We start from the raw sequence: 14,284 nt of genomic DNA on the forward strand, positions 1-14,284 counted from the left end.
GGCATGAGATTGTCCAGACATAGCAACTATATGTGAAAATGGAATAATGTTTTTAGAATGTCATCAAACTGAATGTTCATCACTTCCAAACTATGCAGAGTGAAAAATTCCTCATAATATAGAGACTTAGGACAATTCATAAAAGCATATAAATAGTATAGGTTTCTCACTCAATCTATCTATCTATCTATCTATCTATCTATCTATCTATCTATCTATCTATTCATCTATCTCTCTATCTACAACTACCCTGCCTAATGCTGTAGTTATCTCAAACGTAATTTGAGTGAGTTTTAAAAAGATGGGCTTTTACCTAACTGCTTTTGAGGCAACTATAAAAAGAAATCATTTTCTTCAGTAGACCACTGGATATTAAACATAAAATTGAGTCGGTAAATCAAAATTTATTGTGTCTACAATATATCAGACACTATAATATATACTGCTTTTTATAAAGAAACCCCCAAGACAATGCCTGCTCTCAAAAAACTCATAGACAAATGGAGAATATAATATGCAAACAACTATGTACAAACAAGATAGATAAAGGATAAATTGGAAGTAATTAACAAAGGGATAAGATGGCCCTAGCAATAAGAGAAATCAAGAAAGACTTCCTGTCAATGGTTAGATTTTGGCTAGGACTTGAAAAAAGCTTGAGTAGCTGGTAGGAAAAGGAGGAGAGAATTCCAGGCTTGGTAAGCAACTAGTGAAAATGACCTTAATTAGGAAATGGAGTGCCTTGTTATAATGGTGATTTAAATGGGTAGATCTTTCCCATTCATTAATAGGCCCATGTTACCTGCCTGGGTCACATGGAAGCCTGAGTCACATGGAACTTATGGTGGGAGGAGTTTGCTACATAGGTAGAACAGCAAGGGTGGTGGAGCTAGAGACAAGTTGAGAGAAAATTTGGTCAGAGAGCAGTCAGAGCTAGGAAGGATGCAGGAAACAAGCAGGAAGCTGGCTAGTGTGAATGAAAGAGCTTGTCTGTGATTTTGTTTAAGAGGGCCAGCTTAAGATTTGTTTAATGGAACTGTTTTGTTGGAAATCTAGCAGGGGGAAGGTGTGGGGATGGTGTTGCTCTCTGCATTGTTATTGGGTATAGATTTTTTTTACTATGATGGATTTGGCTTTCTGGTGTCTGAATAAATGTTTTTATGCTGTCTTCCATGTGGAGAATCTTTAGTATTTTGTATTCAGAATTGCACTGGGATATTCATGGCTGCCATGAGCACTGTGAATATCACACTGGTGCAACACTTGTTTGAGGCAAGTCAAGGAGGCCAGGGCTGCTCAATTTCAGAGTATCTGTGTGAGATAGCTGAAAGGTTACTGTTCAGTCATTTCAGTTGTGTCCTGCTATTGGTGACTCCAGTTAGAGTTTTCTTGGCAAAGGCACTGGAGTTGTTTGTTCTAAAACAATTCAAATGGAAGTGACTCAGTTTCCTGGCATGATGCTCATAGACTATCCAGGTTTCACTGGCATACAACAATGAGGTCAGCACAATGGCTCTGTAGACCTTTGGTAGTCCGTCTAATATCTCTTCTCTATCACACTGCTCCAGAGCCTCCCAAACACTGACCTAGTTCTGGCAAGGTGTATGTCAACCTCATTATCAAGGTGTACCTCCCTAGAAAGTATACTACCTAAGTAAGTGAACTTATTCAGAGCATTCAAAACTTCCCCATTTGATTATTATTGTTATCCAAAAAATAATGTAGTTGAATATGATCTTATACATGTAGATTTAAATTTTGTCCATAGTATATTTTTACATAAGGAACAGTTTCTTTTTATATTTGCACAGAATTGACAGAATTTCAGGAGTTCAGGAACCACTAAGTCTAATCCGTTTCTAAAAATGAATTCCCCTGAAATATATTTGAAATGGAGTTTTTGAACGTTGCTTGAAATCCTTGAATGAGAACTCACTACTTCCTAAGGCAATCCTGAATTAGGAACCCTGAAATGCAGCCCACAATAGCATCTTTCTAATTTGCACCCACTGTTCCTCATTTTTCCTTGTGGAATGAAATGGATCAAGACGAACCTCTTTCTTTGAGGTAGCTAGGTAGAGCATAGAGCAACAGATCTGGAATCAGGAAGGCTAATTCAAATTTGGCCTTAGACTCTTAATAGCTGTATGATTTTTGGCAAGCTACTTAACCACTCTATGAATCTGTATCCTCATCTGCAAAATGGGTATAGTAATATCAACGACATCCCAGTGTTGTTGTGAGGATCAAATGATATCATATTTGTAAAAAGCTTATAGTACAATGCCTGGGGCAAAGTAGGTTAGCTATTGTTAATATTACTAGGTGGTAACCCTCCAAATTCTTTAACACAGATAGGATGATCCTGCTTCACCTTCTCTTTTTCTAGTTGCTTCCTTATTCACCCTCCTGTGTCAAGAATTTTATGCAGTCTGTTTTCTGGTTTATACTTATCTGCTTGAGAAGATTTTTCCTAAAGCATGATTCTCAGAAGCAAACATAATATTGGAGACACAGCTTGAACAGAACAGTATATTGGAAAGAAAGGGAAGGGAAAGTAGGTCCAGAGATTATTATCACATTTATTAGATATTATCCTTTTATTAATTTAGTCTAATATATAAATACTTAAAATGGAAGGATAGTCTCTTATTTGGAAATAACAAATCATCCTGCTTCCCAAAATGGCTTAATCATTATGCTAATTTTACAATTTTCTAACTGTTCTTCCATACTATAGATATTCATTACTGGCCAGTCTTTAGCAGTTATGTACACAGATAAATGATCATATCAGACAGATTGCATACATTCTGCATTCACACTTCCAAATTGAGTGTTCCTATTATGTGGAGAAAGGATTGTTGTAGCTCTAAAATTATGTGGTTCTATGATTCAGTATGCTCAAAGCCATGGGTAGGAATGTCTTTTCTTATAATCTAATGATAAATATTATCTTATTCGTAGAGATTTTATTTGTAAGATAAATATTATCTTAATTGTATCATATGATACAATATGATGACAATATGATATGGAATAGTAAAGTAAAAGAGGATATCATAAGGGTAATCCTAATTTCACATAATATAGCATAGTATTGCATCATATCATATAGCATAGTATAATATTGCATGATATTATATATGATATATGTCATATGTAGTATAGCATATACATATATATCATATAGTACAGTATGGCATAACAGGGCACAGTATAACATCATATAGTATGGTATAGCATAATATCATATTGTATTGATATTGATGCAATGCTCTAATAGAAACATGACAGTCTTCTATTAAAAAAAAAAAAGCAAACCCTGTGAATAAAATAAGGGAAGGTGAGAGTGAATTCCAGGCCAGGTAGTAAAAGGGGTGTGGAAGGCGACGGATGAAGTGTTGTATGAAAGGAACGGAAAAAAGAAGTCTATTTGCACTTGACCATAGCATGACCTTCACCATCCATTTAGTCCAGCACATGCCAGGGGGAACAAAAAACCAAAGAATACCCTATACAACATTCATAATGATCATCATGTTGTGTTTATCTGAAGCCCTTCAGTAAGGGGTAACTTGCTAGGATTCTCATGAAGACCATTCTGGGTAGCTAGGTGGCAAAGTGGATAGGTTGGGCTTGAAGTAAGGAAGATTCATTTTCCCCAGTTCAAATCTGGCCTTTTTTACTTGCTAGTTGTATGACCCTGGACAAATTATTTAACTTTTTCTTTTGCCTCAATTTCTTCATCTAAAAATGAGCTATAGAAGAAAATGGCAAACCACTCCACTATCTTTGTCAAGAAAACCTCAAATGGGGTCAGGAAGAGTCAGACATAGCTGAAAAATGACTGAATTACAAAGATCATTTCATTGTTATCCTGTATCCTTCCTCATCTGATGGGTATGAGAGGTAGCATGTCCAGGCAAGACTTCTATAGGCAGCTAGCAGTGAGACTGGGAACCACTATCCTTTGTCCCTAGAATTTCTTCAAAGAAAACTCTCGATTATTTGCCATTCCTGGGCTTTTATAACCCAATAAATATTACATTACACTACATTGACTCCAAGGCAACTCAAATATCTTGAAGAATCTTCCAAGTTTACTAAGAAGAGTAAATATTCAAATAAATTCAATTTCAAAATCAACAGAATTATCATCATCCCCAAAACATTTGTTTTATTTGTATTTCAGTATTTTAGGACAGCTAGGTTGTATAGTGATTAGACTATTGGGTCTGGAGTCAGCAAGACTGAAAATATTTATCAACTATATTTTCCTGGGCAAGTTATTTGACCTTGTTTTCCTTCAGTGTCCTCAGCTGTAAAATAGGGAGAAATAATAGTGCCTACCTCCCAGGGTTGCTATGAGGACCACATGAGATATTTGTAAAGTGTTTAGTACAATAAATGACACATGGTAAGCATTTAATAAATGTATGTTTTCTTCCTTCTTAATTACTTGGACACTTATTCCTTGACTTAGGTCACAAACATTTTAACAGATTTAAAAAAAAAATATTTTGTTTTCATTTTGTAGTTATTTAATTTATTTACAGTATATTTTTTTTTATATTTTATGTTATTTATTAAGGAATCAATTCTTACCTAATAGTTCATTTGACAATGAACCTCTCTATATTTATCTAATCTGGTCATTAAGTACCTTGACCAGAACTGTACAGATATCAAATAGCAAAGCTGAGGGGTGAACCCAAGTTATATCATGGCAAATCCAACTGTTTGCATTGTACCCTCTTGCTTCTCCAAAGATCTGACAAAAGAATCAGGCCAGGAATATTTAATCAACAGATCTTCTATTATAGATGTGTTGTAGCTCACAAGAGACCTAACTTGACATGTTCTGGAAACAGAGTATGGGGAAGCAAGAACAAAGAGTTTCAGAGCAAAGAAATGCCAATCATTCTCATCCAGTCATGAGAGAAACAGATAAGTTCAAGACCTCACCTGGGATGACCTTCAGAATATCTAAGGAAGAGGGAGGCATTCAGTGATGGGGTGTTCAGGGAAGACTAACCTATCTCCTTTGGTGTCCACCTGTCACTCAATACTCACCTGTGGCAGATGGCCTAAACCAGATTAAGGGTAATCAACAGAATACACTTTAAACCCATCATTGAGTTAGGGGATATCTATCCCCCGGTGGAATGGGTAAATGAGAACAATTTATTCCAACAACCTTGATAGTGGCTAAAGCAGGTGTTATGTAGTGCTTAGAGCTTGGTGAGACATTGAAAATGCCAAGGTCATCCACTGAATCCTAGGCCTTTGAAAGTCATCTTGACTGTTGTCTTGCCAATGGACTTCAATGACTCTGAAAGACAGTGAGGCTAACGACTTTGCACAACTTTGCCCAACTCACATGGGAGTCAAGACATCACTCATGATCATTATTGCTTCTCGTCAAAAGTAAAGGATGAAAAACATTGGGCCAATCTATTGCCAAGTTCTGTTCTACCTTTGTAACTTCACATTCATAACCAAAGTCCTTTTTTTTCCTCCTCTGACATTGTCATAACCTTATTACATGTCCTCATTCCCTCAGATTTGCACTATTGAATAACCTTCTTATGTGTCTGCTCACCTTAAATCTCTCCCCACTTAGTCCCTCCTCCACTCAGCTGCCAAAATAATCTTCCTGAAGTGTAATGTCTGACTATGTCACTCATCTTCAATAAATTCCAATGGCTCCCTATCACCTATAAGAGCAATAGAAAATCCTCCGTTTGACCTTCAAAGACTTTCATAATTTACCTTCTCTGTCTTCAGTACTATGTCTTACATCTCCAGTACTCAGTGACCCAGTTACATTGGCCCCCTTTCTGTCACTCACATAAGACACTCTTTCTCTCAACTCTCAGCATTTTCCCTATCCGTCCCCCATGCCTGGAATATTCTTCTTCCTCATGTCTGCCTCCTGACTTCCCTGATTTCTTTCAAGTGTCAGCTAAAATCTAATCTTCTAAAGGAAGCCTTTCCCAATTCCCACCATGCTAATTCCTTCCCTCTTTTGATTACCTCTAAATTATCCTGTCTACGTCTTATTTGCACAGTTGTTTGTGTGACATCTCTCATTAGGTGGTAAGCTCTTTGAAATCAAAGACCATTTTGTGTCTTTTTTTGGTATCCCCAGCACTTAGCACAGTGTCAGGCACATAATATATCCTTAATGAATACTTATTGGCTGAGTCTTAGACAATGGTTAGATATATCTGGATCCCTTGCTATTTTCACATTTCCCTTATTCTATGTTATATGAAGAGACAGGTAATGTCTCTTTAAAACTCATGGTCTTTAAAAAGAAGGAAACGAACCCTACTATCTCTTTGTATAACTATGGTGGGCAGCTAGGTGGTGCAGTGGATAGAGCACCAGTACAGGAGTCAGGAGGACTTGAGTTCAAATCTCACCTCAGACACTTGACACTCACTAGCTGTGTGACCTTGGGCAAGTCACTTAACCCCAATTGCCTCATCCTGGGCCATCTCCAGTCATCCTGATGAATATCTGGTCACTGAATTCAGACGACTCTGGAGGAGAAGTGAGGTTGGTGACCTGCACAGCCTTCCCTCACTCTAAACAAAATCAAGTGCAAGTCATGTCATTATTTCTTATGATGGCATTTCTCTTCTTCGGCAACGAAGGACAAATACATATGTAAATGATCAATAAAAAGCCAATTCCCATCTCTGACTTTACGAACATGACAAAATTTTTCAAGAGGTCAGTACAAGCAGGAGGTTGAGGGATTTACAGAAAGTTTGACTAGTAAGACTTTGACACAGGGTAGAGGGTCATGAAAGTGGGTTTTTCCTTATTTACTCTTTTTCTTGAAACATTCTATAACTAGGAAATTTAAGACAATATTAGTCATTGACTGAAGACTTGGGTGGTATTTGAAAACTTTCAAGTCTAGAAGGATAAAAATCAGGAACCGAGCTTTACTGACAAAGCCTGCATATCACCTTCATATCACAAGGATTTTAGTGGAGATTTATTTTATGGTTTCTTAATCCTCTGATGATTAGGATTCGATTTTGATGTAGAACTAAACTGTATTAATCAAAAAATTTGAAGCAATAGTTGGAGCCCCCTGGCCTAACTGTGGACCATAACAAAGAATTTACTATATTTATGATTTCATGCTCTTGCTTCCCCACTTTTCTTGGGTGAATAGTGGTTCCTGAGACCCTAACACTTGAAATCAGAGAAGCATAAAATGAGCTCATATATCCTGGCTAAGTCTGCCTGTCCCTTGTCTCACAATCTTCTCATTAACTTTGTTCTTGAAGCCTGGATTTAAATACATTTACAACCCAATTAGTACCTTGTCTGGTGTGTTGTGTTTTTTTTTTTTTTTAATCCCTTCCCCCTTTCCTTCTAGTTCAAGGCTGTCAGAATGAGTAACATTTATGTCTACTTACTTCTGCAGGAGAGGTTGTTTCTACCCCTTCATTAACAGCCTCTAAAAGCAATGTCTTTGCCAGCAAAATGAAATAAAAGAGCATATAATTATGCAGTGAATTTGATCAATGTAGACAGCTCCTCCAAAGAGATTAGGTCAGGTTTGTTTCCTTGATTGAAAGATTTCATTTTCTTTTATTTTTTTTGTGGAGGCGGGTTGTGGGGGCCCAGCAAGAAAAGACATTTTTAATTTCTAAATAATTGTATCATTTGGTACAGGTATAGAAATGGGAATGGTCACATTGTTCTTGGATTGATCTTATTCTTATTTGTTTGTTTTTAAGATTCTAGAATGGTCAGTGCTTTGGAAAATTGGAAGACTATCAAAAGGGAATTTTCATGTTCTCTTTATTTTACCCTATTCCTACTCACTCACTTTGAAGGTGCCTGGTGCCTAGCTATTTTACTGCATTTAAGTCAGTTCAAAGAAAATTATCCAGCTTCTCCCATATGCTATGCAGTCCAAAGTTTAATTTCTTTTCCCAAGGTTCTCTGCCTTTTAAACCTTGTGTTAAAAGTATAGGGTGAAAAGTTTCTTGTATTAGGTAGGAAATCTACCTAGGAGGCTTCTAAGATTCGCTTTAATACTTGTTAGTATTCATAGCTTTTGAGAGTAGGACAGAATTTTAGTGATCATTTAAGGCAATGATCTTTATTGTCATGGATGCTTTTGTTAATTGGATGATACTTAAGACATCTTAGAATGATATTTTTAAATACATAAAATAAAATATATGCTTACAAAGTAAATTAATTATATTGAAATATAGTTTATCTATCCATCCATCTATCTCTCTATTAAAGTTCAAGTAACATAGGTTAAAAAAGTAAAAGCAACCCAATACTGTTCTAATCCATCCCTTTTTAATGATGAGAAAGAGTGAAGTGCTATATAGTCTAGACTCTCATCAACCCATTTGTTAGGAGAAATGATTGAAAGTTTCATGAGAGAAAATGAAGACTAAAGAAAAAAAAGATGTGTTTTTTCTCAGGGCTAAGTTTTAGAAGTCTGGGATGAAAAAGATTTTTTATAATGATCTAAGAGATGAATAGCTAGTTAAAAAGGCTAAAAGGTGGTGAATGAGAATGTGGTGCCTGACATAGATCCCACCAAATGTTGAACAAGATGGAGTAGTCCAAACAAAAGCTGGAAATGATCAATTGTAGGATGTCCTATGAGACTGATGAAAAGACTTTCAAAATAAAGAAGACGATGCGGTTGAATATTATATAATCACCAAGGGTGTTTATTGACCAAAGTAGAAATGATAGATGGTGTGTGCATGTGTATGAATATATGTACGCATATATATATACACACACACACACACACATATATATATATGCACACACACACACATACATATGTGCATATTCATTATTTGTATTCATGTATATGTATACATGTATACGTATACAGGCATTCATCTATTTATATGTATATCCATATGCACATATAAATATCACTACATACGTATGTGTGTGTGTGTGTGTGTGTATACAAGGGGAAGGGAGAAGAGTAGCAATTGAGACACCCAAAAATTCACAGACAAGAAAGTCTAAGAGAGGAGCTAGTAGTCTAAACCTTAATCTTTTATGTTTATACACAAATGTCCAAAAGTTGGGCCGGAGGGCTAAAAAACCAAATAAAACCTAGTGCAATTAGACACCCTAATAAAAAGAGGCTCTTTTGCCCTTTACAGAGACCTGGTACGATGAACCGCACAACAGGAATGTACCTCTAGAGGAGTGTACCATAGTGAAGCAGAACTAGGCAGGTAAATGTTAATATAGGGTAGCACTTCGTATTAAGAAGGCCAACTCACATAAGAAAATACAGGTACCAAGGTGAGGAAACATGATAGATGATATCTGGGTAAAAATTAACTCAGAAATAGAAGTGATTTTGTCATTAGATTATATATACCATAGACCACCTGGGCCAAAAGTTGAAACAAATGGGTACAGAAAAGAAAACATGCATCTCCCACAGACACTTGATATAAAAGTGATGGGAGTTGTCATTTTTTCCTAAAATCAACTAGAGTTCTATCTCTATCTTGACAAGTCTTTATGATAATTTCATCTGCCAGAGGAATCAATGGGTATATACCATATAAGATGTGATTCTCACTAACATTAAGATAGAATTGATGAGAACCTTGGGCCCTCTCCTAAAGTTAATGATAATGAACAAGATTAACATATGTCCCAGAGTTTGAGAAAGTAGATTTCAAATAGTTCAGAGGAAGGATAAGGGGGATTCCACATGTTCAAATACTAGAGCTAGCTCATCAAGAATACAAACTCTCAAGAATGACACTGAAGCTAAATTAATTAAAAACCAAGGAAGAGAAAGTAAAACCAGTAAAATAGAAAAGACAATAAGCAAGAAATGTCTGAAGAAATCAATGTAATTAAATAATTCACTCATCAATCTTTTACAAAGATATGTATAGAACACTGAGGCAAAACTATCAAAGAGCATGACTCTTTACGTACTGTTATTCTAAAGGTCTGAAAGAGTTAAGGCTAGTTATAATAGCTTACACTTAGTTAGCATTTTAGGTATGCAAAGCATTCTACACATATTATTTGATCCAGAAACAAAAACAAAAACTTTGATGTAGATGCTATGACATGGTGTGATGGGAAGACCAATAAACTGAGAATCAGTAAGTTTTGAGTTCAAATCCAATCTGACACACTTCTTAGTTGTTTACCCTGGGTAAGTCTCTTAACTTTTCCCTTCTTCAGTTGCTTCAACTGTAAAATGGGATGATAATAAGAAATACCTTCCACAGTTGGTTTATCAAACGATATAAAATTTGTAACACACCAAACTAGTGACTGGCATGCAGTGGGTGCTTGAAAAATGCTTGTTCCTTTTCCTTCCCCTCTTTTTACAGATAAGCCAATCCAAGAGGTTTGTTAAGGGTCACAAAGTTAGTAAGTGTCTGATCCAGGTTTTGAACTAAGTTCTTCTTGACTCCAGGTCCATCATGCTCACTGGCATACCAACTAGGGGCATCTGAAGTAAAGTTGATGGTAAAGAAAGCTAATGGAGAAATAAAGAGAAAGAAACAAAAGCCTCTTTTATTACTTTTAAAATATATTATGGAAAATAGGAGGATCAAAGAAGACACAAGATGGCGATTTAGGATATAATACAGTTAATCAGTCCATAAACACTTATTAAGTGTTTAATATTTGCCAGCCACAAATTGGAAGAACTGCTCCATTTTCATTTTGTAATTTTTTTATGTTTGTACTATGTATATAACTACTGTACTTTAAGCCTCGGTGAGATAGAGAGACCCAGTGACAAAATAAAATTTTTAAAATATAGTGTGACTGGAGAGCAGCTCATCTGAAAAATGATCTGGTCCTTTATTAGCCTGCAAGGTCAACATCAGTAGTTGGCACTGTGTTGTTGCAGCAAACAAAGTTAATGAGATCTTGGGATGAATTAGAAGAAGCACAGTTTACATTAAATAAAGAAAAGATATTTCCTCTCTACTCTCATTAATCAGACTTCATTTGGGCTCTTCAGTTCAAATCTGGTCACCAAAGTATAAGGGAGGCTTTGATAAACTTAGGAGACTGCAGAAGAGGGGAAACAGAATGGCAAAGGTCCTAGAGGCCACATTCTAGAAAAAGCAATTAAAATAACTGTGGAAAGTTAGCTAGAAAAAAAAAAAAGGCGTGGGGAGGGAGAGGGAGAGAGGCATGATAGCCATGTTCAGTTGGCTAAGGACTGTCATATGGAAGCGATGTTGGAATTGTCTCCTGCCATCCCAGAAGACAAATGTTAAAGCAATTGATGGAATCTGAAAAGAGGTAAATTTAGTCTGGGAGTTTCCTAACAATTAAAATTATGCAAATGTGCAAAGGACTAGTGCTAAATAAAGCTGGTCTCTATCTGTGAAAATATTCAAATGATGATTTGACAGCTACTTGTTCTGCATGTTACAAGGAAGGGATTTCTTTTACCTTTTCTTTTTCCTTTCCTTTCCTTTCCTTTCCTTTCCTTTCCTTTCCTTTCCTTTCCTTTCCTTTCCTTTCCTTTCCTTTCCTTTCCTTTCCTTTCCTTTCCTTTCCTTTCCTTTCCTTTCCTTTCCTTTCCTTTCCTTTCCTTTCCTTTCCTTTCCTTTCCTTTCCTTTCCTTTCCTTTCCTTTCTTTTCTTTTCTTTTTGTGCATGTATGGTAGAAGTAGTTGACTAGTTGGTCTCCACTGTCTTTTCCCATTCTCCAATTCTGTAAGTCTGTGGTCATGTAAGGTTGTTGTTGTTAGGTTTTGGTTTTCAGATCTCCCATGAAATCCTTCCAAAAATAGTTGTTGACTGCACCTCCACAAAAGACTGCATTAGCATACATTTTTCCAAATTTCTATTCATCCTCTTCTCTATGTTAGGCACAATCTCAGGCATTGGAGATCTGAAAAAAAAAAAGGGAAAACAATGCTTGTCCTTGAAATGATTATATCCAGCTCTTGAATTTAAGGATTAAGAATTCACCCCATCTTCCCCAGTAAGAGAATATGGAAGCTTTTGGGAATTAGGAATTGCTATAACCAACAACTCCCTTACAAGGATGAAGGATGATGAGTAGAGCATGCAGAGATGGTGAAAGGATATCAAAAGTACCAAGAAATTGAAGACCAAGGCATGTAGTGGGTCACTGTGAATACATACAGACAGACACACACAGTTTTGTACTTTCTCTCATGCTTTTCAGCATGAAGTTTTCAGCCATGTTGACCAATGCTTTCAATGAAAATGAACACAGCATCAAAGTCAACTACCACACTGATGGTAAGTTCTTCAATTTGAAAAGGCTACAAGCCAAGACCAAAGTGCAGGGAGTGTTGGTGCATGATTTTCTGTGTGCAGATGATTGTGCACTCAGTGCAGCCTCTGAAGCTGAGACGCAACAAAGTACGGATCAATTCTCTGCTGCCTGTGCTAATTTTGGCCTAATAATTAACACCAAGAACACACAGTTGCTCCATCAGTCACCACCACACCATCCATATGTGGAATCATCAGTTACAACAAATGGAGAAGTTTTGAATGTTGTGGATAAGTTCACTTACCTTGGTAATGTACTTTCCAGGGATGTACACATTGCTAATGAGGTTGATGCGTGTGTATATAGATAGACTATACATGTATGTATTTATCTCATATATATATATATATTTCTTGATATATGTGTATACATGTATGTATATACACAAATAAACATGTGTATGAATATATGAAAATATTCACATGCATGTAAGGATCCTTATTTCTGACCATTTGAGTTTCTCAAGTTACCTGTTTCCTAGAAATATGCTCTAGAATTACAATTGCATTCCATACTTCATTCCAGCTGTTGTTTTCTCTTTCTCAACTCCCAGTCTTGCTGTTTACATTAAATTGTTTTGGTTTTCTTCCCAATTATTTTTGGCCTTCATTTTATGCATTCTCATCAAACTCACAGGTGCAGCTAGGGGGCATAGCGTCTAGGGTGCTAGGTCAAAAGTCTGGAAGCCTCAGTTTCCTGAGTACAAAGCCTGTCTCAGACATTAATTAGATGTGTGGTCCTGGGCAAGTCACTGCTTGCCTCACTTTCTTCATCTGTAAAAGAAGCTGGAGAAGGAGATTTCAAACCACTCCAGTATCTCTGCCAAGAAAACCTCAAATGATGACACAGAGTGGACACAACTGAATCTATTGAACAACAATGACCAAACAGTAGAAAACATTAGTGATTATAGAAACATCCCTTTAATAGAATCACCAAAAAGGGATTTTTATATATTTATTTCTTTTGGTGTGGACTGGAGTAGATTACCAGATTTCCCTTACAGATCAGATTCAAAGATGATCTTGAAAGGTCCCTTTGACTCAATTCAATAACTATGTATCTCATATATTCATCTCACTTGCTGCCTTACACTCAAAACTCTCATTTTCCATCTTTCCAAATAGAAAGTGATAGGAACATTTTCACTGTTGCCCCCCATGCCTGGAGCCCTCTTCTATCTGAGTCTACCTCCAAGTTCTCCCATTTGTTTGTTTTTGTATATAGCTGTTTCCATATTGTCTATATTGTTACACAGTGTACTCATTGAAAGCAGGAATTGTTTTCCCCTTTCTATTTCTACTTCTTAGCACAGTGCCTAGCAAAGAGTTGATGAATGCTTACTGACTGACTAACTGATAATATTTTTAGTTTCATTGAGAAAGGGCTCACTCCAGGAGGAAACATACTCTACCAGTCCAGGCACAATTCTCTTTGAGAGTTGTTTGAAGCAGTGATGTCAAACTCAAATAGAAAACGATCTCCATGGGCTATATTTTGACTTAGAAAACCACAAATTAATATTATCTATTGTGTATTATATTATTATTTTTGTTAAATATTCCCCAATTGATTTTAGTTTGACCCTACACTCAGGAATTTGTACCCTCTAGTTTTACACCTCTGGCATAGAGCATTGAGAGTTTGAGCTATTTGCTCAGGATCGTAGTTTATATTGGTAATAGGAGCTGAATCCAGGATTTTCTAAGTCTGATCTAGTTTTATCTATCATATCATACTACCTCCAAAACAGAGATTAAAATTTCCATTTCTTTTGAACCACACTTCACTATCCTAACCACATTAGTGATGCATTGTTTACTGATCATAACCTCTTAAAACATACATGTGCCTTTATAGGCACATTTTCTAAATTCTCTGAATTCCAACACTCCAAATAATATTATGGACCAACTGTCTTTAGGAATGTGGATGGCTCTTTCACTTC

Source organism: Notamacropus eugenii, chromosome 1 (genome assembly GCF_028372415.1).
Source record: "Notamacropus eugenii isolate mMacEug1 chromosome 1, mMacEug1.pri_v2, whole genome shotgun sequence".
Taxonomy (NCBI): Eukaryota; Metazoa; Chordata; class Mammalia; order Diprotodontia; family Macropodidae; genus Notamacropus; species Notamacropus eugenii.